The following is a 25,711-nucleotide window of genomic DNA, read 5'->3' as shown; positions in this document are numbered from 1 at the left end:
TTACCCCCTTATACCAAAAGAACTCTTCCCCGCGAGGATCGTTCCCACCGTCGGTGCGGCGCTGGACGCCCAGTGCCGCTTGGGCCTCCTCCGCCTCTTCTTCCGAGAATGTGTCCCCTCAGCGGCCCCAGGGCGCCGTTCCCTGGGCGAGCGTAGCAGTTCCACGCTTACAGCCTATTAGCTGCTTCCTCCCCACAAGCTACTGTGGGCCCTGATGGTCCTAGACCCCAGACCCAGGTCGGCCAGCTAGCTGTCTGTGTCCGGAGCTGTCGCTTGCCGCCTTTGGCCCAAGCGAGGAGAAACGATTACACTTAGGGCCGATCTTCCTCACTTTGGTATGAGCCAAGCGTTGGGTCTTTAGTTTGTTAGTAGTGGCTGTCCTCGCCGCTGCCCCTACCACCCCACCGCACACAGGACACCGGACACAACACAGCAATCATATAACACAGTAAACACAAGCACGCAGCAGGAAACATACGCAACACAGTAAACACACACCAAACACGCACATAACTAAACACGCCAGTAAGCACACAACCCAGTAACACTGCAAACTACGCACACAAAATTGTAAACACAGGCACACAACAAACTAAACACAACGGAGTAAATACATGCACAAAACAGCAAACGCATGCACAAAACAGCAAACGCATGCACAAGCACAAATACTAAACATGCACTAAAAACAGCCTGTGGACACAAAACACACACAGCAGACTGCATAGCAAATTCGCTAGACACACACAAGATCAGCACAGATTTCAAACAACAGGGCTAATCAACTTTGAGTTCTCAACATTTTCAAACGCAAAAGTGGAGAGCCGCAATGAGTACTGTGAGGTGGAATTTTCTTCCCTCTGAACATCCAAAGTTTTGCTCTCTTCTACCCCTACCCAGAGAAGCACGAAGTTACCTCGGGGGACGTCTTATCCCTTAAGGATTTACTTGCCAGTGTTGTGTGTGGAGTCACCCTCCCTACTCCCCCCACTCCCTGTCTGGTGCAAGGTCTTTCTGGACATAATGGCCAGGTTCACATAGCACTATAAATCCACTTTTTTTGGGGGGGGGGGGGTCTGGCAGGGCATTTGCAAAGAATACAGGAGAGTGAGAGTGGAAAGGAAAGGCCAAGAGAGAGATGGCTGTGATTGTCACATCCCAACCAGGGCCAAGCCCCAAAGTCTGCGCCTTGAAGCAGTCTCATTGCCTGGCCGCCATCCCTGTGTAGGAAACAGAACGTCTGATCAAGTTCAGAGGCACTTGGAGAGACCGCCTCAAGCAGCGCTTTATTACTGCAGCCTTTCACTTCCTGCCCCCCATCCGCCTGGCCTGGCCGAGACTTCACCGTCTTTCTTTGCCAGTTTACTGGGGGAAAACCCTGCCGGTAGCACATTTACCATAGTCACCCCCTCTCACCCAACTCGCCCCAATTCTCCCTCTCTACATCAGAGCTCTCTCCCCAGGTTGGAAGGTGAGTTCACTGCTGACTTAAATTATTACATCTACTGAAAATAGGCTCTCCAAGAATGGTTTCAGTGGTGCTCAGCAGAGGGTTTCTTTGCGGGGGTGGGGATTTCAGAGAAGAACAAATGTGCCTAAATCATGCAAATGAATTCCCTGGAGTCAGGTTTACAAAAAGGGGGGACTGCTTTTCTTTCTTTCCCCCCTTTCTTTTCACTTTCCCCTTTATATTCATCCTTCCTTCTACCTCTCTTCACCTCCCACCAACCCCCAAGTTCCCTGGGCGCCTGGTTCGTTTGAAAAACTTTGAATTTCCTCAGGGCGCCAGTCCAGAGAGCGGTTCTCGAGGCTCGGGGGCGGGGAGGGAGCTGGCTGTCGAGCACCAGCCCGGCCAGTTCTGAGGCGAGGGTTTCCGGGGAGTCCTGCCAGGTGCCCCGAGAAGCCGGGGCCTTGCGCGATTGGGAGTCCAGGCGGGCAGCCCAGCGAGGGGCTGCGGAAGGAGGGCGGCTAAGGGAGCCTAGCCTGGCCCCTTTGGGGAGGGGTCCCCGCGCGCAGGGCAGGGGGATGTTGCCGCCGTTGACCTACCCGGTGCCCAGTGTCCGTTTTGATATGGCCACATTCCGATAATTAATTGCCTCCAGCACGTGCTCTGTAGTCCCTGGAACAAAAAGGCATAATTCAATTAGATCATCAACCGAGAAGTGGGGAGGGGATGCTTGTTAAGAGGCCGACCTGAGGCGGTTCAGCCAGGCCAAAACCCCGGGTGGTGGAGCCTTTCCTGGGGCAGCCGGGGCCAGCCCGAGGGTGCTACTCTGAGGGGGTGTCGTTGCTCCGTGCGGCGCAGGAACCGCAGATGCCCCCAAGAGGACGACGCAAGGGGGCTTCGGGAACAGCAGGGCAGAGGCAGACTATTTCGAATTCTATTTCGGTTGGTTGGAGGGAGGTTTCCTTTTCGGGGAGGAGAGCCCTGAGTCCTGAGACAGAGTAGAAAGCGAAGTATCTCCAGATATCACAAGTTACCGCAGATGAAAACAAAGCCTCCCCCACCCCTCCAAAGCAAACCACTCCTGTTAGGTAATAATAATAATAATGAGGATGATGATAATACAGCAAAGTTTTCCTGATTACCTGCAGCCCCACCCTTCAACTGGCTTTTCAGAGGGGACCCCGGAAACAACTTCGGGGGACAGGGGGGTTTAGGGAGCTGAGTCTGAGAACAGAGTGGTGTCCGAAAGAGGAAAGCGAAGAAAAGTTTTTCCTGCACACAAGCTGGGGCAAGGCAGAAGTCTAGAGCTCTCTTCCTTGGTTTCTCAGGTGGAGGAAAGAATCGCAGGGCTGAGCAGGGCAGGGCAACTCGAACCCACAGGTCTTGGTTATTTTACGCTGTAACGGAGGCTCCCTCGGCAGCTTTGGCTTACTGGGGTTTACATGTGTATTAGGCGGCGTAAATTAACCAATAAATCTCTTTTATGCGTCCCCCAGTTGTATGTGGTCTGGTCTAAATATCCACATGTCTGTAAGGATAGGAAATATAATGGGATCCGTTCCCTCGCAGTGCTATTACACAGTAAATAGCAAAAAGATTTATTTTCTTTCCCAAATCTAAGGCAATCAAGAAAATCAGAGCAACTGATCACTGCCAAACCGGCAAAGCTTTTGAGCCTGAATTTTAGGATCCATCTTGGAGAAGCAGAGGGAAACAGAATGTCCAGAGGGGCAGTAGGGACCAACTGCTTTCTCCATACAACCCAGAGCCCCACTCTGCAGCACTTTTCGCTCCAGCCTCCTGAAAAACAGCACGTTGTGCTATCAGGCAGGATTTCTTTCTTAACGCATTTTCTGTGGCGGACATGAAATTATCCTAAGTCGGAGACCTAGCAATTTTCTTTAAGTCCAAGGGAAACACTGCGGTCTTTTCTTCTGTTTTGTATTTAGAAAAGATTTGCAATCTAACACTCTCAACATTTTAAAGACCCTTTAAACCCAGCAAGCGGATTTCCGTTCTGCCAATGCTTCCTGATTTATTTCAATAAATGAATCTTTGAATCCAGGAAGGGAATTATTCCAAGACGGTGAATTTGGTGCCCCTGCCTCTTCCTAGTGAAGCAAAAAGTGTTTCTCATAGAAACCCATCCTTTAAACTCACTATTCTTCACATTTTTTTTTCCCCTGGTAAACGACACTTTCTTCACATAAATTCCCACCCTCTCTTCACACAGTCCCAGATCTTTTTAAAAGAAAAACTGCAAATCACAATAAAAAATGAAAGGGGAAGGAAGCTGCAAAGGAATGAGTTTTTAACTCCTCCTTATTTTTATGCTAAGATAAAGCTGTTAATTGTCTTCAGGGGCAGAGCTGAACTATATCGATCTTCAGAGCTCTGGACCCGTGGACACATTTGCCTACCTCTCATTTGGGCCCCAGATTTTATTGGCTACATCAGAGTTTTTACTACACTCCCATCATTTGACAAATACTTTGTAAGCTCTGAGTACTTTTAAAATTCAATAGAATGAACAAATAGATATTGTTAATCAACCCTTTAAAAAAATCTGTTTTGCCTTTGTCCTCTGCAAGCTAAGGCATATCACTGCCCAATGTAATGAAATGTAAACCAGACAGAAATGAGACATTTTCATTGCACTTGTCAATCAAGGCTGTGCAGGCAGATATGTATGCATAGATATGTTTGAACTTCAGAGACGCCGGCTAAAGTAAATAGGGTTAAACTTGAAGAAAGAGAAAGACAGAGGTTTGCACGAGGGCTATCAGAATCCAGTTTGGGATTGTGAAGAGAGCCCCAGAAATACAGGAAATGGAGTAAAACTGTGGGTGGTGGGCAATGCTCAGTCACCAGCCAAGTCTGGGAGCAAGGCTTATGGTGAGCCATGGTCCTGGCCCACCAGGTTCTGCTGCTGCTGTGTACAGTTACTGCTCTGGGAGTGCCTAGATATTAGCCTCCAGCTTCTAAGATACACTGGCAGTGACTCTGGGTGCCAGAAGGACAAGTTATATTGGAAGAGATCTTCCCCTTTGCTTCAGGATCAGAACCTCTTGTAGGTGGGGAGTGTGCAACGAGGGGAGAGGGGGACCCAGGCAGAGGCAGAAATATGCAATGATGCATTGATGTGTGTTTACAAGTCATTCCCCCAGAGACCTGAAGGGGAAGGAGAATGGATTTGGGGTACAAAGCTTGTCGGACGTTCTGGAGCACACATTTCCCTGGGACACCAAGTTCCTTCTAGCTGCCTAGTGCTCCTTTAGTTCTAAAATGTAAATCATCTCAGGTTGAACAAGTGGAGGGAAGCTTTTGATTATCCTGGGTATTTGTACGTTCATTTCTGTTTTGAGACAGGATTTCTCACTCAAGGTGACAGGAAGGGTACCTCTGGACCACATCATAGTTTATGACAGTGATTCTCGTCCCTGGTGTCTAGGTCTGGGGCACCCACCGTCCATCTGTCGCCAAGCTCCATTTTCTTCATCCAGGCCTATTCCACCGTTCCTTGTCCGCCCCCCACCCCCACCCCCTCCCTGGGGACAGAGGCTGCATTGCCCAAATCATCTTCTCTTTCACCCAAGCTGAGAGAGGGAATTCCTGCCACCTAAAAAAAATGCCATCCTTAACTCATTCAACTCCCAAGGAACTTAATATAGTTCAGGAATGGCGTTTTGTAAAATCGAGTTGCCTATTGTTTTTTTATTTGGTTTGGAGTCACTCATCCAGTCCTTGGTATTAAAGCATGGGGGCCTCTCTTCTCCCTCTTTTCTCCCTCCATTCCCAAACAAGACAGAATGGGGGTGAACTAGACTAACTTCTTGTTTGAATGTGATTTGACAACCTGCAGGCCAAATCTGGCCCGTAGAGACTTGTATTTCTGTGGCCCCAGTAGCCAAGAATGTGTGTGTTTTTTGATAATTAAAGGGTTAGAAGTAGAAAAAGAAAGAGGAGGAGAAGGGAGGTAAAGAGGGAGATTATGCTACAGAGACTGAATGTAGCTCACAAAGCCTAAAATATTTCCTATCTGACCCATTACAGAAAAAGTTTGCCGACCTCTGAACTACGGGTTGGACTGTAGCCTCAACAGAGGCGAGGTATTCTTAACTGGTGGGTTTTATCCACCATCACTCCTATTTTTCAAGCTTCATTTTGCATGACATGATTTTTTTTTTCCAGCCTCACATCTCGATTATTTCCGGGGATAACTTTGGTTTTGGAGAAAAGGGAAAAGTAAAGAGTCAGGCAGGACGAGACCTCAGGAGAAAGAGGGGACAAGAAGAGAGGAGAGAGGAAAAGGAGTTGTGAATATCTCAATCAGTGACTAGGTGACCTCTGCCCCTGAGGGTGGCTTTATTGTCTTTATTCTTTGGCTAGAGATACATAGTTTATGGACCCTTTATGCGTGACTGAGCCCTGAGGGGCAACAGCAGTGGCCAAACCAAACAAGGCATTTAAGTCCAGGCTAAGGCCCATGAGCAGCCTGCCTTCAGGAAGCCCCAGGAAGTGACCTGAATTCTCCAGGCCTGAGGGGCTTTGAGGAACAGAGAGGTCACCTCTGCCCCAATTCAACTGCCCCTTCTCAGTGAGGGCCTGGAGTCACTCCCCTCTCTTTCTCTCCCAGAGATACTCCCCTCCCTTTCTCCCACAGATGAATGCCATCAGCCAGTACCCTTGGGCAAGGGCTCTCTGTCCCTGGGCGCCCCTCCTTTAAACTATAAAGGTAGGTTAACTACTCAAAGTATCTCTCTCCTTGCTCGATGGGATGCTGCCCCATTCATGAACCACTTAATAAAGCCAATTAGATCTTCAAATTTTCTCTGTTGAATTTAGTTGTGTTTTTTTTTGAATTTTGTTTTTTAACCATGTAAAGATTCCAGGGTGCTCCCAACAACCCAGTTGGCCAGACTGTCTTAGCTTGTCTTCTGAGGTATGTCTCTCCACCCACCCTCCTCTTTCCTCCTGAACTTACCAGAAATTTCTCTGTAAGGTTTCATTCCCCCCTGCTCTTACCTCTTGTGCCCTGAGATTCAACTTTGGCAGGTTACATTTCACCTTTTGAATCTGGTACCAGCTACCAAACAGAACAAATAGTTCCTCTGGATACAAGTAGCCATACTCCTAAAGCGGGCTTACCAGATCTAGCACTTAAATCTGGGATGCTCAGTTAAATTTGACTTTCAAATAAATGATTTTTATTTTTAGTATAAGTATGTCCCAAATATTGCATGGGAGACATTTACACTAAAAGAATAATCTGACATTTGAATTGACAGATCATCTTGAATCTTATCTGGTAACCCTGCAGTTCAGGAGTCTGGCCTAGATGGGCCTAGATGAGCTAAACTGTCTCCTCATGGAGACTGACCAGGCGTCCTGTGTTCAGGGGAATGGAGAAAGAGGCACTCCCTGCACCTAAGTTTTCTACAGGCGCCATTTGTGGAAAATTAGCTTGGGGACCAGATGACTCCAGTAAAATGAAAAAAGAAAGGTAAGGCCAAGAAAGGCCCTGGGTGGCATTCCCTTTCCAGCTCAGTGAAGGTGCCATTTCTCCTCAAGCAGGCAGGAAGCCATCTTGGTGAGACTGCTGCTGAGGACATGAAATTTAAAGTGAGCCCCCTCCTGGCCCTGCCTAGAGAAACCCTCAGCTCCTGCAAGCTTGGGAGGGAGCAACAGAACTCAAGGATTGGTGCCTTCCTCCTTCTGAGGAACCTTCAGGTGCCACCTCCCCTCAACCCTTACCCCCTTGAGGGTTCTTGCCTCTCCCCTCAGAGCAGGTACTTAATCCGTTGAGGGGAACCCCATGTACTACCAACCACAAGGCCCCATTCTCTGGACATTGAGGACCCCTGTGCTGGGGACCTTGAGACCCCATGCACTGCAAGCTTGCAAGTCCAGTGTGTGGACCCCTTGCCACCCCAGTGGGCCTGGAGGCTGCCATCGAGTCCTTTCCTAATTTGCTCAGCCTATGTGTACCGAGGCACCCCTTCCTCCCACTAGGATCCAAGTTCCACCCAGACCTGACCCTCAAAGACCTCGGTGCCTTGCCTGCTCTCCGGGTCTCTCTCACTGCAACAGACTGTCTGTCAAGGATTGAAAAGCCTGATTTGAGCAAGAATGCCTCAGGGGACCCTTGAGGGCAGTCAAAAGGAGTTCTCAGAGCCCATGGTCCCTCTGCCCAGCCCTACCCTCCCAACCTCAACACACAGGCTTCCGTCAACACCAGCTGTGCAGATGCCCCTCTGCTGTCCTCCAGGGCTAAAGGTCAAGTTTTCCTCAGGACCAAGGGCCTTGTGAAGTACATTTCATCAGCAGACATCTAATTTCCTCTCCTCCTGCTTCCCCACCACCTCCCAAATTTCTCAAAAGAGGTTTTCTAACCTATCTACCTATTAAATGAAGGGAGAAAAACACAGCTAAGACCACTCTTTCCACCACTCCCTCAGTACTAGTTCCAAGGGCTGAAACTGTCTAAATCTCACTGGCCTCAAGAACACTCCAGAAGACCCCTCTACCCTCATCACCTAAATTCTCCTATCCCACCTGGCAAAAAGCTCACTGAATTTTCTCTCTCACCTCTCCCTCCTTCCTGAAGTGGTTTTAGCTTCTAAGTATTTCTGAAGCCCAGGGAGCCTTGGCTGCATACGGAAGCAAACTAGCCTTCTCGGTGGTTTATATATATGGCCCATAACCACTGTGGCAGTGGTACCTACTTGCCTATCCTCAGTCTCTAATATGTGCCCTAGCAGTGGAGGACAGCCTGCTGCCTTTATGTATACACTTTACAGCTCTAACTATCCCCTGATCTGTTTGTGTGTGTGTGTGGTGTGTGTGGTTCTCAACTAGAGTTAAGTTGCAGGTCTAGTTTTCTTTTTGCAAGGTCACATCTCCTCAAATTTCAGAGAGGGAGGAGTTGCCTGTCTTCTGCTCTGGAAGCAACAGAGTAGAGCCAGGGTTGGAGCATTAGAATCTCTTGGGGGAATCTTTGAAATACTCAGATACCGAGACCTGCCTCAGAGCTTCTGACTCACTTGGTCTAGGGAGGAGTACCGTATTTCTATTTTTTTAAAGACCCCCCATGTGTTCTCATGAGGGAACCACTGAGCTGGAGTAGGTCAATATCTGGAGCCTCTTTGCTCCCACCCTGCAAATTTCCCAGGCTCCTGTTCTTGATCCTGGCATCACCACTCAAGTCTAAGATACACCAACTTTGTGTGCTCTGTGAGTAAACTCAGGGTCTCCACCCCAGACTGCTATCCCTGTCTGTTCCCTTTGCCCACCAGATGGTCCCATTGAAAAATGTCACCTTCAGCTCCTGCCTCACTCCCTACCTTCCAGAAATGCACCCTTGCTATGCCCTGGTCTGAGGTGGAAAAAAATCAAGGGCTTCTGGCCAAGAAATGGTTTGCTCCTGGGCCTGGTCCAATTTACTTTATTTCAACGAAAGAGCTACACTTTTGCTGCTACAGAACAAAATGTCCACTGGAAGACAGTGAGGGATGGAGCTACTTGAAGAAAAGAGCTATTTCAATCCCACTTCTCCCCATCTTACCCAGTCCAGTCCAGTCCTGACTCCCTTCCAGAAGAAAGGAGAAGGGAACTGTGCTGGGGAGGCATTTCCTCTCAGTTGGAATTGTTCCCCAGGAGTACTTTCTTTGCTGCCCACCCTGCCTCCGGCCCCAGCCCTAGGTGGACTCCCCAGGACTGGTGAGAGGAAACTTATGCCTCTCAGTTTCTAGATAATTACAAGGACCAGCACTGTCCAGCAATAGCTCAGTTTCATTCTGGCTCTGGGGACATCTCCCTGAAGTTTTGGAAGGCAGAGAGAGATGAGGGCAAGTGGTTGCAGTTCAAGTTATAGAGTGATTTGAAACTTAACCTTTTTTTTTCCCTTAGAAAAACCTTTTCTTTTTTTAATTCACAGGAGCCATAGGTTAGCTGGTTTCACTCTGTTCAAAAAATATTTATAGCTTGCCTGCTACATGCAAGACACTGTCTTAGGCATTGTGGGGGAGATAAGAGAAACCAATCACAGCTCAGTCTTTCATATGGGCCAGCAAGACATTTTAATACCCTGAAAACAAATGCTGGGATTTGAAGTTTTAGGATAAATATTGCATGAATACTACATTTATAACCTGAAAGTTTGAGGTGATTTTTAGGTGAAGTTTGCAGTAACAACCAGGGCTTCTTTATTATTATTTTTTTAAACACAACTCTCTTGGTTATGTCTTTTCCAACCCGGAAATGTTACTGGACTTTTCTGGGATGAATACACAACTGAAACTTTTATTTTAAAAAAAGTTTATCTTTTTGTGAGAAAAAAAGAAATCAGCCTGAGTTCATTAATTTCCCAATTTGAGTAGTGTCTTATTCCATTATATTCTACTTTTGTCCTCTTCTACAATATATAGTCTTCAAGATCAAGGGCTCCATTTAATGTTGTTTACCTTCTGGTCCTTTTAAAACAGTTTTAAAGATCAATTCATAACAATTTGGAACGTATTCTTCTTCTTCTTATTTTTACAATTTCATAACTACCCAGAAACACACACACACACACACAGAAGACTAGGTATGGGAGAGTACTGTATAGCCATTTCCATACACGAACTTCATTTTCTCAGCTATGGAAGGTTCAAATAATTATTTTGAATATAATGCTCAAAAAAATCAGAAGGCAAACTTCTCTGGAAAGTAGCTTGGCACTACTTTGTCATTACATGTCACTTAATGTTTGCTGATTGTTTTTATAATGTAGGTCCATCATAAATAACTTAATGAAAGAAGAGCCTTTAAGAGGATAATACAATGGATAAAGCATATTGTGCATAAGCTCTGTAATATCAAATCTTCTGATTCGTAGAGACTGTATACTAAATGAATCATTCTGATTATCAAATGATCTTTGCAGTTGTTTTAAAAGCTCCACTTGAATGTAACATATGCTATTTATGTGTGCTATAACGTGGAGAAAGTATGCACTATTTAAAAAGCACTCCTTGATATTGAGGACCACACATTTCAGACATTTACAGAAATCCCAAAATTTAAACTCCAATACTTAAAAATATTTGGTGGGAGAAGTAATGGATCTTCCCTTTTCCCAAAGAGAGGCAACATTGCAGGCCTCTTTGCAGAGCCACACAGGCTTCAGAAGTATCCCTCAGCTCAACCTGCTTTTGTCTCATTTGCTTGAGTGGAAAGATGTCAGAAGGAAATTTTCCTCTGAGCAAAAGGTGGAAAGTAGGCATCCCAGCCATGTGGTGGCTGTCCTCACCCCCTGTCCCCACTCCCAGGCTGAAAGCCTTGACTTCCATTCCCGGTTTCGGTAGAAGAAACAAATGTGGATGGCAGAGGAGGTCCATCAATTCACTGGGTTGTGTTCTGGAGTTTGCCTAGGAAGGCCAAGTCTGCATCTCGTACACCCCACCCCCCAGACTCTACAGGTTTATATCTTGAGTTTTCTAATCTCACCAGCAGAATGAACAAACAAGCCCTCTGAGTTTAAGACTACAGCAAATACTGTAGAGAGAGTGCTGCCTGGGCCCTGGTCTGTGCCAGGCTCCAGGGCTGGACGGAGACTGAAGCCAGGTCGCCGGCATGTGTGAGAGGGAAAGGGTCATGCTGATGTCTGCAGAACTTCCCAAAAGTAAGAATGGTGTGTGTGTGTGTGAGAGAGAGAGATAACAAGCCTCGCTTAGGCTCACAACACATCATTCGAAGCTTCTGCTTCGCCTTTCTTCGCCGCTGCTTATGACAGCTCCTGGGGCAGCCGCGCTTTCAGTGAGCGGATGCTTGCGAAGTCTCTTCTTCCTGTTGGTTAGGAATCAGAGGATCCGCTACTTTGGGACCCAGAGAGCCCCAAAGCGGGGATTGGGCCGAGCCCCTGGAGATCATCTGGCGCCTGTCGCTCCACCTCCCAACCCGGAGACCCGAGAGGAGGGACGTAGGCTGCTGGCGGTCAGGGTAGGGGGCCGGAGGGGGGTGGGTAGGAGTGACTCCAGCGGGGATGGAGGTTGGTTTCGGGCCGGGCTACTAGGATGGCCTTCGTTCCATTCGGTTCCCTGGAGGGGAAAACCTTCTTCCCTTCCTCTCCTCTTCTCCCTCCTCTCTGCCTCGGTGGGGCGCTCGGGTCCCGCCGCTTTCCGAAGCCCCAGAGCTTCAGCCTGCTGATCCTGGTCCAAAGGGCACAGGGGCCTGCGAGCTCGGCTCTGGGGCCGAGCAGCCCTTCTGTTTCTCCTAAAGGGAAAGAAGGGGCGCAGAGCCTCGCCTCCCTTCCTTGCCGCCGCCGCTCGAGAGGGGCTGTTTAATTAAAGGGGAACCCGCACTGTATACGTCAGATAAAAGCAACGTGCAGAAAAAAACTAATTAAAACATTGTGTTTGCAACACATTTTATTTCTCTCTTTCCCTTTTTTTTGATCTTCGCTGTGTTTTAAAGAAATGTCATCGCACCATAAAGCAAGCCGTGAAACGCTATTTCCTTAGAGTGCGCGGCGCTTTTCAAAGGCTAGTGTGATATATTTTAGAAAAGGGATCCCGCTGTGAAAGCTTGCGTGTCTTCCCTTTACCAAACTAAGCTCTTGTCAATCACGCCGAGCCCTGTCCAATCATCGAGATCCTTTTTGGAAAGCAGCTCATCCCGCTGTGCTTTTATACCGCGCTCCGCAGCCTGTTTTGATGCATTTTTACCAGCAGGTCCAGGGAAATGAATGATGAGGCCGCGGACAGTGCAGGCCTGGTTCCCTGAGAGCCCGCCCGGCCCTAACCGGGAGCCCGCGATTTGTGCACGGCCCAGGCTTTCTTACGTGGCGGTCACTTCGCGCGGGTACCCCGACGTCAACTCTGGGCGATGCTGGGGACGTGGCTTATCAGGGCCGCGTGATCGCTTCCACCTGGCAGCCACTGACTTGGATCGGCGAGGCTCAGTAGCCGTCTTCCTGACCTGTCTGTCCCGGGAAAGCAAGACCAAGTGCAGCCTAAAGCTACACCTCCATCAGAGGAACTGTGGGGCCCCTGGGGATACGCCTTCTCTCCAGAACCGAGGAACGCGCTAGTGGGGGGAGGAGCAGGACCCCTCCCCCCACGTAAGAGGTCTCTCTGTCTTGCTTTGCCGGGGTTTAGGCTAGGGCGTTGGTTCCTAGCAAGCAGCAGGATTCTCCTCTCTGTTCCCCTCTCCCTGCTCCACCATACGCAGCGGTTTGGGGGGTGGGGGTGGGGGCCTTCCCCAGCCTTCCGAGAAAGGCAGTCCCTGCCCCAGAGGGGCCGCAAAACCACGCAAGCCCCGCCCGCATAGCGGGCAGGACCCTAGCCCTGAAGTAGAGGCTCAGTTAAAGACGCTCACCTGCAGGACCGAATTGGTGGCCCTGGGCTGGGCCGGACCTACAGTTCCCCAGTGGGGTCGCTTACGGACCTAATGGACCAAGGAGCCACTAGACAGGTGCCGGTGGCCCTGAAAGGCCAAAGTAGACGCTTAAACCACTCGGAACCCACTGGGGAAGGGCCTGCGCCCGCACCTTCCTTGTATGCAAGGAAAGGTTGGCAGGAGCCGCCCAGCTCCAGAGTCCCCCAGATTTCTCCTCCCTCTGACCCCCTCTTCACTCAGCCTCGGTCAGGGCTGGGGTGCGCCCCGCCGTGGTGATGTGGAAGCTTTTGATCTTCGCACTGGCTTCCCGGCTCTGGTAGGGAAGACAAGGGAGGAGGCTTTGTGGTCCTCCCTTCCGGCAGCGCCGGAATGGTGGCCTGCCTTTGTTTCTAATTCCACTTCGAACTTGAACCAGGAGAGTGCGGTTTGGTTACGGTCTCAGGAGATGGACAAGTAAAGGCTGTGTGCAATTTATGCGTTTCTAGAATAAAACCGAACTCTGCATTTTGAAATAGTTGTCCAGTGTGATCCATGCCTCTATTCTTCCCCTCTGTCTTTTATTTCTCTCTCCGTGTCTCTCTCTGTCTCACCACACCCCCCCAAACACACATACACGCTAATACATACATGCCCTAGTCTCGGATTGCACACGCCCCCCTTGCACATGTTCGATTTACACGGGACTAGGACTACCCCCTCCCCCAGGGCCAAGCGCATGTCTTTCCCCCACCTGCAAGCTTCTTTCTCCAGCATTCCCAAAAGGACTTATCACTTGTTGATGGGGGCCTGGGTCCATCCAGAAGCCACGGGCGAGGGGAGGGGAGTGCTCAGCTCCCCCGAATATTTGCTTGACCCCCAGGCTCTCTGTCGTTGTAAAGGAAATTGTTCTGCCCACGCTGATCCCTGCCCAGGAGTCACTTCAGTGACGACCAGATCCTCAGACTGACCCTAAAACCAGGGAAAAAGAAATCCCCAGCCCCTCTTACAGTCCCACCTCCGGGTCCAGGCCCACGCTGTGGCTGGGAATCCGATCAGCTGGATTCGTAGCCCAATCCTGACCCGCGCCCGGTGGCTCTCTGGGACTCCCCTCATCTTCTCTCCCACGGCCCCACCCCGTGGACAGCAGGCCCAGACGGATGGCAGTTTCATTAGATTTCCCTCCCGGACTTCCGCACGTAGGGCCTTGGCGCGGAGGAGGGGCACCTTCCCCGCCTCCATATAGGGAGGAATGTTGCTGCTGCCTGGTGCACCCGGGGAGGCCTTCGGAGCCTGTCGGGAAGTCTGTCTTGGGGCGTGCTCCCCTTCTAAGCTTTGTAACACAAGGGGTGAGTTTTTGCCACAACCTTTGTGGAAGTCTGCAAGCTCGAAAGTGGCCCCACGGCAGCGCCAGGGGCCGCAAGAGCCTCTCCACCGTGGGAGTCCGGCTCGAGGGGTTTCACCTGCCTCGTTTACCAAGTCGACAGGAGCTGGGATTTTACAGTGACTCATGGACCACAGCGGTGGCTGCCTCTGAACTGCAGAACACACGGAAATTTCTGAAATGTTGGGTGCAGTAGGGAGTGGGCTGAATTCTTGGTATATATGTATGTACAAAATTTTAAAGATCGTGAATATAATGGACTCTTTTGTTGCGGGGAATTACTTTTTGCCTCCAGCCTACACGTTATTATCTTTTTTAATGTGGCATTGCAGCTCAGGGAATCCAGAGTGAGCGTTTAGGTTTCTGTTCCCAGAGTCAGGCAGTTCAAGTGTGAACTCGACGGCTTTGGTAAGCGGTTTGCCCACAGCCGCGCCACGGAGACCAAGCATTCCCACGCTCGCGCGCGGCAGGCCGAGATGGGAAGCCGGTGGCTGCGGAACCCCGGCGGGGGAGTCTGAGGAATAGCCGCGCGGGGCTGACCCTCGCCGCGGGCGCCCGTCTGAGCCCACCTTCCCCCCGCCCCCCGCCGCACGCCCTTCCCGGATTCTCTCCACGGCTTGGGTGCTCCACCAGTCCTTTCTGAAGGTCCCAGGGCCAAGCCAGGGAGTCCAGACCGAACCCAGGCCCCCCTGCCCCAGCGGCCTCCATTAGCGTTCACCTCCGCAGCCGCAGTCCCCCCGGCTCGCGGAGCCCGCCTGCGGCACCGCCGCCCGAGAGCGCGCTGTTGTCTTAGGCCAAACCCGGAGCAGCGGCTGGCAATCAAGGCCGGAGGCCAGGGCACTCTGGACAAGCGAGGGAACCTCGGCCCTTTTGATCAAGCTCTTCACTTGGAGGGTCAGGAAGGTGTGTGTGTGCCAGGCTGTGCGGTCTATCTTTGAGAGAAGGGACAGTGTCACATGTCATTCAAATGGGGATTAGAAACTGGCTTCCGGTCTCAGCTATAAACTTCTACAAACTGACTGACGTTGGGCCAATTCTGGCCCCTTTCTAAGCCTCAATTTACCCCATTGTGAAAGGAAGGGTCCTTATAGTGTATCCTGCACAAAGAGAGCCTGGTCGCTAGCTGTAGACGCGGGCTCACCATGTTTGTTGGGCAATCCCTACCTACCCCTCTCACCCCCACCAAGGTCTTCTAAAAACTCTCTTTGAGCCCATCTGTCTTAAACGGACTTAATCTTCTACCACCTCCTCTGTCCCCAGGGCCCTGCCCACACGAGAAGCTTTCCTCTGCAGCGGCCAGAGGTTGCTGGGGTCTAGGCGGTGCAGCGCCCCTCCCTCAGTGCCTCAGCCCGGCGATCCAGAAGGCCAGGCGCAGGCGCTGCGGAGCAGCAGGGATGGAGTCCGGGCTCCTCCGGCAGTCTTCCCGGCCTTCCCCGAACTTCGACCTAAAGGGGCTGAACGCGCCCTCTCTCCGAGAGACAGAAGGGCCACTTGGCTCCCGGGCTGCCTCTTCTGAAAACCGGGGCTTTGTATGTTTAGGGATCGTTTAAAAACAGGGCGAGCCAAGCTCCTGCTAAGATTAAGCCGAGGCCGATCCTCAGGCTGGGCCCAGCCACCTCCCAGCGGTCCAGGACGGTGCAGACGCAGCCCTCCTACTTGCTCTCCGGGGCCGGGCTCACATCGCTGTCTGGTCGTAACACCGCGCGGGGACAGAACACCAGACGCAAAGAGCTCCTTTCCCGCACGCCCTGTGACCAGTGGGACCTCCTCTGCCCCACACGCCAGAGGCGATAGGCGAAGGTTCCAGCGCTCGCCTGAGGCCCTCTCCCCCCACGGCGGGAGGCCCGTGCCGAGCTAGGGCTCCCCATTATCCAGCCGGGCCGCCGCCGCTTCCCAGCCCTCCTCTTCTTCCCATCCTGCTTTCCCCTGCCTCGGCACTGCGCACCACATCCCTGGCCAAGAGGCAGGTGGGAGGGACGTTTCCCTTGCGCTCTCTGGGGTTGAGGGGGACGAGCCGCGCCTGGGGCAATCACTTGGTCAGCACTGGAAGGCTGACGATCCTCAAAAGCCCCGCGCGACCACCCCTCCTCCCACCGTCCCTAATCTGGCTCCTCTCTGCAAAAGTCTGGCTACGAAAAAGCCATCCGCTGCCTCAGCCCTTTTTGCCCAGGGCACCGACTGACCCTTCTGCCTGTGGCGCTTGTATTTTTTTTACACGTCCATCCATATCACCTAGTAGTCCCCCACTAACATCCGCTTCCAGCCAGATCAATGTTGCCTCCTCTCAGCTCCCCCACCTCACCTTGGGCTTTCCAGTCATTTAGAAAATGACTTCACAACTTTCCAGGACATAGGGTGTTCAGTGCTCTGGGGAACCAAGAAAACAGTGATTTGTTCAGCGCTTATTAAATATAAGATGCTGGATGTAAATCATCTCAAGAAATCCCCTCCACAATCCTCTGAGGTTGGTACTGTTATTTCCCATTTTACATCTAAGGAACCTGAGGCACATGGCCGAAGTGACTTGCTCCAAGTGTTTAGAGTCTAGTAGAGCCCGCCTCTACCGAACTTGATGCAAATATGAAGCCTCCTCTCTTAACCGGTGCTGGTGATATCTAACCTCTTCTCTTCCTCCTGAGGCTGGAAGGGAGAGTGCAAACGTTGAAGGGGTGGCTTTGGGTGGGAACTCAATTGTCCACAGCGTCTGGCCTCAGCAGCTGCCTGGCATGAAGTTCAGGATCTGGAGTCCTGTCTACAGTGCTGCCGACCAGCCGTGGTCCTGGGGCAAACCACCTCCCTTCTCTGTTGCTCATCTTTAAGTTAGGAACAGTGAGGATTACCTACCCCTTCAAAGGGTCGACATCAGAATCAGGGGAGAAGATGTCTTTGTTACTCTCAAGTACAATGTACTTTTGAAATTAGCTGCACCTGGGGGGCTAAGGCAGGATTTGAGGGTCCTTGTCCGCGCAGGGTGCTGGGCATGAAGCCCGTAGCCCGCGTCGCGAGAGGCGAGGTGGCAAGGACGGCGGCTGGGAAGTTCCCGGACCTCCCCTGGAGCCGCCTCTGGAGCCGGACGCGGGCAGAGTCCGGGAGCCGGCTGCGCAGGGCGGGCCGGGTTGCTCGCAGAGTCCGTGGGAGAGTTACACGACACACCTGGCAGGCTGACAGTCCGCGCCCCAGGTGACTCAGGCTGTTCAGAAAATGCCTTGCGTTCCAGAGCGCCCAGCTACTCTGCTTGATATTTCGAACTCACTTGGGCCAGAAACCAGCTGGGGTCTGCAAAGTGCGGCAGTGTAACAGGGGTGTAACAAGTGTAAACAGGGGTGCCTGCATGCGGGGCTGAGTAGACATTCCAGAAGACTTGCGCATCGGGAGCGTTTGGGAGGGAATTAGGGTGTGCATGCACAACGCGACCTAGTGTCTCCGCGGAAGCAGCCAGCACTATCCCTGGCCTTGAGGGCCCCTAGCTCCGGGCGGGGGAATGGGCAGAGCCTCTTTGTTTTGGAAAGATTTAAGTAGGAAAAGCGTGGTGCATGTTTTGCTCACTTCAGTGTCTCAAGAGGGAGGCCGGAGGAACGTTAAATTCATAAAAAGTGCACTAGTTTTGACAAGCCTGATGGGGGCAGGTACTGAGGAGCTTTGGAACAAGAATTCAGGGGCGCCCTGGGAGAGGCAGTGGCTACGCTGCTAGTCTACCTGGCAGGAGGGGAGTGGCCCATCCTGCCCCACGTCTGTATGCCCCATTCCTTACAAAATTTTAATTGGCCCCTCCCTCTATGTAATCTGAGATTACCGAGAATCCAGTCGGAACCCTTCACCCCTAACAGCTCTCAGTTCTCTTCCTCCCTCCCTTCCTCCCTCTTTCTCTCACACACACTTCATTCATTCATTCACTTATTCATTCTTTCTCTTTCTCAAGAAGTCCTGTGGTGGGTGCACAAGCTTTGGTGAAACAGGTTTAGGAAGGTTTGAATCTCTACATCTTGCCACTAACTAGCTTCTTGACCTAGGACAGGGACTTTACAACATTAGTTTGAAAAAATATATTAGTTTCCGTATCTGTGAAAAGAGGTTAATAACGGCGCCTGTCTTTAGGGTTTTTAGGTGAATTAAAATGAAAGTAAGTGAGTGGCACATAATAGGGGCCCCTCAGTGATAGTTACTCACATGAAAAAATTACTCTGTGGTAAAGTGGTTTCCTCTGTAATGTGTCAAAGCAGGCAGTGTCTAGAAGGGGTTAATGTCTTCACCATATTTGTGGGGACTTGGAGAAAAATTGTATAGTTACTTTTAAAATCCCTTCCAATCATGAGACTATTACAGCACTTTATCCTACTTCCCATCGTACCAACTGATGACAGATGCTTTTGTCCCTCAGATCCCCCAAAGAGCAATTCCATTGCCACCTGGAGATGTCCTAACTGAATTCCTATCAGTCCAGACCTAACCAGGCCAAGCCGGCACCCCTTCCCTCTAAGAGGGCAAGTCCTCTCTGATCCAGTGGCCATCACTGCCCAGGGCAGCCAGAGACCCTGCCCCAAGGGGCTGTGGGCCAACAGAAAGACTCTGCCCTTCCTTTCATTGCCATTCGAATGCTTCCTCAGGTGCAGTGAAGATAAAGGGATTACCAGTAGAAGCCCAGAATATATGGGAGGAGTCATAAAATGCAACCTAAGAAATTGCAGATAGAAGTGGGGAGGGAGGACTCTTTGGGCTGGCCTTGGGCTATATGCATGGTGGGGGTTGGGAAAATGTGTGGAGCTCCTGCAACCCCATCAGTTTTCCCTTCCTTAATCATTGCCCAATTCTCAACCTCTCAACTCAACTCCCACCTCTGCAAGGTACCCAGAAAGCATGACAAAGACTCACGAAGCCTAGAGTCAGTCCTGAGTCTGTGCTCTGCCATCACCAACAGTCCGGAAAGGCAGTGATCTTAAGACAAAAGGAGTTGGTGTAGTGGACACAACACTGGGCACCTGCATGGGGCGTCCTAAACTAGTCAAGTCACGTTCAACAAGTCACTTAGGTTATCTGGGTTTCTATTGAACCGAAGTGTAAATCTGAGACAGCTGGGCTGGATGACCCTCACAAGCTCTTCCATTCCTAAGGTTCTGTGAACAGAGTCTTCTTTAAAAAGTCAAGATCCAGTCTGACATCGGTGAAAGAATAGTTGGGTGGAGCTAGAATGTGGCTGGGGGAGAGCAGACATGGCAATTCTAGGCTCTTTGGATTATTTCTGAGCAGAGGTTTTTTCCTAAGAAAGAGATGAGAAACCTCAATGATCCATTACTTCTACTTCAAGAATCCAGATCAATTGAAAGTGCAGCCTAACAGAAAATTAAAGCAGCCTACTGTGGTGTGGGGAGGATGCCCAGACATCTTTCCTGGGGTCATGATTCCAGGTTCCAGCTGAATCTGTCAACTGTAGTCAAAGAGTCTATACACCTTAATCACTCCTGTACTGAACAGCATTTTATGCCTCTGGGAAATTATTCTAAACTCCTGTGGATTTGCTTGGCCGTGGTTAGCCCAACTGCAGGGAATGGTGTTGGCTCTCCCAGGGAGTTCACAGGTTTAAAAAATCAGGTGGGATTTTTTCTTTCTACCCTTTCCAGGAGAGGGCACATCTGTCTCCCAAAGCCATCTGACAGTGGCCAGGTTGGCAGCTTAGCCAACTGACACATATCTCTGGGGGAATCACATCCATTTTAGCTTATGATTTGTGGGCTAAGGAACTCTGGGGTCCCCAAATGCCCATCCACTTAACTGAAATGTCAACCACAGGGAATATTGTCATAATTAAGGACAATCTTCTAACATACAAGTCATGAATCATATAAAATATTTCCCCATTAAGAAAAAAAGATTTCAGTCTACTCCTATTTGGATTGGGATTGTACCCTTTAAATTCTTATTAAATCTCTGTAATATGGAGTTCAAAAGCTCATTCTGGAATCAATGACTCCCTAATTTTAAATAATCATCATTTGAGACACAGCATATTTTCAGTTGTGTTTTAAAAGCTGTTACATTTCTTTATGTCAGAATGTCTGAACATGTATGACAAAGGAAAATTCGAAACTGCTTTGGCATTAGGTGATTGTAGTTTGGCCCATATTTCTGTTCAGCTGAGGAGTAGGGTATGTAGATAGGCAGCCTCATTGGATTCAGGAAGAATATATCCATGCTTGGGTTCTCTGCTTTGGACTTTCTGAGGAGAAGTAGAAACAAAAGGTTCTACCATGGCTTTGCCTGGGCTACAAAGTAGAATTATGTGGCTTTAGCCATGTGAGTTTAACATCCTTGGCTCTGCATACTATATGTTCAGATAGTTGCTTTGAATGTAATTTTGGAGAAAGGCACTTTGCTGTTAAAAGTCTCTGTCTGGCTTGGGGAGGTAACAACAGTCTTAAATTTCCAGGGTCAAGATTTACAATCATGGACACCTGGGACTATTACCAGATTTATAAAAAATGAACCTGTGTTGTATACTAGAAACTAATAAAAGATTGTGTATCAGTGATACTTCAATTTAAAAAATGAATCTGTTTGGAGGTTCTGTGAGAAGCATCTTTCTCATTGTTCAGCAGTTTCTGATGGCTTTTTCTCTGTGATTTAATCCTCTCCCTATTTTCTACCTTGTTTCAAACACACCGAAATGCCATCTGTAACATTTGCCTGGGTAAGACGCATTTAAAATTTCAATCTGGGATGTCCTGCCTCAGTGACAGGAGGAGAAAGAGTAATTTGTAATTATGTTAACTCAACTTTTATATGAAAGAGGCAGCCTTATATGCTCGTAAGAAATAGAGAGTCCTTCTCAGCCCTGCCACTTAGTACCTGTGCGACCTTGGCAAATTATTTAAGTTCCCACAGCCTCGGTTTCCCCAACTGTAAAAAGAAGTATGTTGATAATGAAAGGGTTAGTACAGTATCTGGCACCTCGTTAGTGCTGAGCAAATGTTTAAAGCTCTTTAAAAAAAATCTCTCTGGGACTATAAGAGAGCTCCACCAATATTTAAAATTAGGCACTAGAAACTCAGGGGAGGTGTTGGTTTAAATTACTCCTGGGTTGGAGCCTACCTGTACTCAACCCCACTTGTAAGAAATAGTGCAGAGTAGATACACAAATTCAAAGAAAAGGTGCAACTTGGGGTTTGTGTTATTATTGGCTTGGCTGTGTGGCTGAAGATAAACCTTGAGTAGTTTGAATTCTTTGCTGTGTGCTCCTCAAATAAAGACTTGAGTAGTTTCAGGCCTTTACTGCGTGCTCTTCTCTGTACCATAAACCACAACAAATCACCACTCAGTGACGCTCCTCCTCATTAGCCTATGAGCCCCCCAAGGAAGGCTAAGAACTGTGTCCTTCCCCTCACCATCTCCTCAGAATGTAGCCTAGTGTGTGCCTTGCAGTCAGGATGTAAGATTTACTCTCACTGGAGCAATAGATTATTTTTAGGTGCTGAGTGGCATATAGCAAAGACAAGGTCTCATATAATAGAATTCTGAGCAGAGTGGCGATGGGCTCAAGCAGTCCTGAGTGACTATATGGATGGGGCTTATCTGAATGTAGGGGAATTCTCGAAGTGCCTTACCTCAAACAGTACAAAAGGAATTGGAAAAAGGGGTCTACAGAGAAGATGAGGCTGTACTGTGAAACATAAAGATATGCCATTTGTACAATTTCTTTGCAAATCCCCAAAAGGCTTTAGCACTGTTGCCTTATGTTGGCATATTTAACAAATTAAAGCCTAGTTTGCCTTTTGTAATTAGAGATACTTACAGACCTCTGTTTTGTGAAAATGGAGACATCCTACTTTTGTGTATCTACACTACCTTTGCTACCAAATATTTAAAAATGGAAGGACTTTTTCAAAGCAATAGCCTGAGTAACCGACCCTCTTTAGATATTCATGCTTAGAAAGGAAGCCTGACAGGGCCCCAAATAATGCAGGTCAACTTGTGTTACAAGAAATACCATCACACACAAAAAAACTACATATGGCAGGAAGTCCCACTGATGTCTGGATTTCAAGCACTATTTATTATAACTGAGTTCCTGTTCAGCAAAGGAATTTGGCACCAGTCTGCACAGTTTGTTCTAGCAGGCTTTAGCCTGTCAGTAGACCTAAGTTCTGGGTCCCTGTGAGTCCAGTCCCTGACTGGACCATGGACGGGGCAGTATCAGCCATGGTGAATAGATGCCCTGCAGAGCTGCTGTGTAGCCAGGAGCAGTAGCTTTGGGCTGATTCTCCAAGCTGCTGTTGCGATTGTTCCTGGTTAAGCCATACACTGGTGTATTTGCTGGTGATGGTGAAGAACCATCACTCACATGTATTCTAGGATGGCGTGACTCATTGTTCCTGACAGTAAAGCATGTTCTAGGATAAACATCCACTCTGGGCAATCTTATAATGATATTTTAAAAGAAAGTCAGGAATTCTTCATATAGAACTTGGAAGGCAAGAACAATTATGCAAAATAGAGTTGCATCACTGGACTGGTTTTAACCTAGACTCCCCACAGTGAAAGTAGTGAGAGGCTGTGAACTAGCCAGTAAACTCAAAACCATTTCCTAAGGGCTTCCAGCAAGAGGAGACTGTGGGGATGGAGGGAGCAGCAGTATAATAAGACAATACTATCGCTCTAAATAAAAGTGATGCTCTATTAATTGCTTCCCTCCAGATTGCAGAGTAGAAGCATCCATGACCTTTTTCACTCCTGCATTTCTTTTTTTTCTTTCTCTTCCTCTTTGTCTGCTATTTTAATGTTCTTCAGATGGAAAATTCATGGGATTTTATTATTTTCCCTGTTGCATTCCCTCAATTCATCACCATTTACTACCTCCTCCCCTCTAACACCTGAAAATATGGACCCAGCTGGAGTCCTGTTTATTTGTATAAACCTAGGTTCATGATGAGCAGGAGATCATCTAAACACACTTAGGAGATGTTGAGTAAGGAAGGTTCTACTGTGTCCATCTTCCAGGAAGAGAAAAGCCCAAATCTAACATTGACCATCTGAACAGGAAAGTCTTCCTTCCCTCCGTCTGTTCCTCCCTCCCTCCCTCCCTCCCTTTCTCCCTCCCACCCTTCCTTCCTACCTTCCTTCCTTTCTTTCAACAGTGTTTGCTGAACGCCTACCTGAATGCCAAGCACTGTGTCAGGACTACCCCCTCCCAATGCAAGAATTCTTTAATAAGGTAAAACGAGAACATTCAGTCTAATTCCATTCTGCTCCTTTCATGCATATTATGGGATTTTATTATTTTCTGAGCACCTACTGGTATGTGTCAGGCACTACTCTAGATGTTGGGACACAAAGATGAATGAAGGACAGTCCCTTGTCTCCAGGCACCCATAGCCTAGAGAAGGGAGGCAAACTAGTAAACAGGCAAATGCAGTGCAATGTTCTGCTTTGCTACATTCTAATTAGCAAGCATGAACAAGAAAATGCCATTCCTCAAGACCAATGGAACAGACTAGAGAGCCCAGATTTAAACCCAAGCATATAAGGTCAATTAATATATGATAAAGGAGCCATGGACATACAATGGGGAAATGACAGCCTCTTCAACAACTGGTATTGGCAAAACTGCACAGCTACATGCAAGAGAATGAAACTGGATTATTGTCTATCCTCATACACAAAAGTAAACTTGAAATGAATCAAAGACCTGAATGTAAGTCATGAAACCATAAAACTCTTAGAAGACAACATAGGCAAAAATCTCCTGAGTTTAAACATGAGCAACTTTTTCCTGAACGCATCTCCTCAAGCAAGGGAAACAAAAGCAAAAATGAACTCATGAGACTACATCAAACTAAAAAGTTTCTGTATGGCAGAGGACACCATTCTCAGAACAAAAAGGCATCCTACAGTTTGGGAGAATATTTGTAAATGACATATCCGACAAGGGGTTAACATCCAAAATATATACAGAACTCACACGCCTCAATACCCAAAAAGCAAATAACCCGATTAAAAAATGGGTGGAGGATATGAAGAGACACTTCTCCAAAGAAGAAATTCAGATGGCTAACAGACACATGAAAAGATGCTCCACATCACTAATCATCAGGGAAATGCAAATTAAACCACAATGAGATATCACCTCACACCAGTAAGGATGGCCAGCATCGAAAAGACTAAGAACAACAAATGCTGGAGAGGTTGCAGAGAAAGGGGAACCCTCTTACACTGCTGGTGGGAATGTAAACTAGTTCAACCACTGTGGAAAGCAATATGGAGGTTCCTCAAAAACTAAAAATAGAAATACCATTTGGCCTGGGAATTCCACTCCTAGAAATTTACCCAAAGAATACACCTTCTCAGATTCAAAAAGACATATGCACCTCTATGTTTATTACAGCACTATTTATAATAGCCAAGATACAGAAGCAACCTAAGGGTCCATCAGTAGATGAATGGATAAAGAAGAGTGGTACATAGACACAATGGAATACTATTCAGCCATAAGAAAGAAACAATCTTACTATTTGCAACAACATGGATGGAGCTGGAGGATATCATGCTCAGTGAAATAAGCCAGTCAGAGAAAGACAAGTACCAAATGATTTCCCTCATTTGTGGAGTAAAACCATGAAGCAAAACTGAAGGAACAAAACTGCAGCAGACTTGCAGACTCCAAGAAAGGAGTAGCAGTTACCAAAGAGGAGGGCTGGGGGAAGGCGGGTGGAGAGGGAGGGAGAAAGGGATTGAGGGATATGATGATTGGCACACATGGTGTGTGCGGGGTCATGAGGAAGACAGTGTAGCAGAGAGAAGGCAAACAGTGAATCTGTGGCATCTTACTACACTGATGGACAGTGACTGCAATGGGGTATGGGTAGGGACATGATAATATGTGTGAATGCAGTAACCACATTGTTTTTTTATGTGATACCTTCATAAGAGTGTATATCAATAATACCTTAATTAAAATAAATAAAATTAAAAAAAATAAAAAATAAATAAAAATCATCACAAGACCTCCCAAGTCTTGAAAAGAGCCCTAGGAAATGTTCCTGATTAATGAGAATGGCTGCACAAGCACTCCTTATCCCCTTCCTTCTTTCTTCTCTGCTTTGGGGGTCTGTCACTTGGTTTCCCAATGCCACCAGTTCCCCATTAATTAACTTTTTTATCCAATAACCATGTATTGGATGAAATTTGCATTTCCCTGATGATTAGTGATGCAGAGCATCTTTTCATGTGTCTGTTGGCCATGGATCTGTACCAAGTACCATACAGTATGGTCCAGATACTGAAAAAAGACACTGTTTCAGCCCTCAAGGAACTCCCAGTCTAGTGGGGAGACAGACCAGGAAAGAGGCGATCACAATAGGCAATTGCAGTGTGGTAAAAGCACATACCCTGCAACTTCCCAACCACTGTCCAGTTACATGTTAGGCCTGTGTTGGGTATGACAGTTATAGAAATCATTGTATTTATTAGACTCATGAATTTTTTACATTAAAAATAATTTAGTTTTAATTATGAAGATTACTGTTGTTATCGTAACT

At 48.4% G+C, this 25,711-nt stretch overlaps 1 long non-coding RNA gene across 1 annotated transcript in view; it reads right to left on the bottom strand.

Annotated features, from left to right (window-relative positions):
* Window positions 1–2,045: 2,045 nt before the first annotated feature.
* Window positions 2,046–25,711, bottom strand: part of LOC118972133 (uncharacterized) — a 129,609-nt gene continuing 105,943 nt past the window's right edge. The window contains exon 3 of the long non-coding RNA XR_005060963.2: window positions 2,046–2,119. This is a non-coding gene — a long non-coding RNA (uncharacterized lncRNA). The remainder of the gene's footprint in view (window positions 2,120–25,711) is intronic.

This window comes from Manis javanica, chromosome X (assembly GCF_040802235.1).
Source record: "Manis javanica isolate MJ-LG chromosome X, MJ_LKY, whole genome shotgun sequence".
Lineage (NCBI taxonomy): Eukaryota > Metazoa > Chordata > Mammalia > Pholidota > Manidae > Manis > Manis javanica.
The sequence above is the reverse complement of the archived record's forward strand: the minus strand, read 5'-3'. Positions and strand labels throughout refer to the sequence as shown.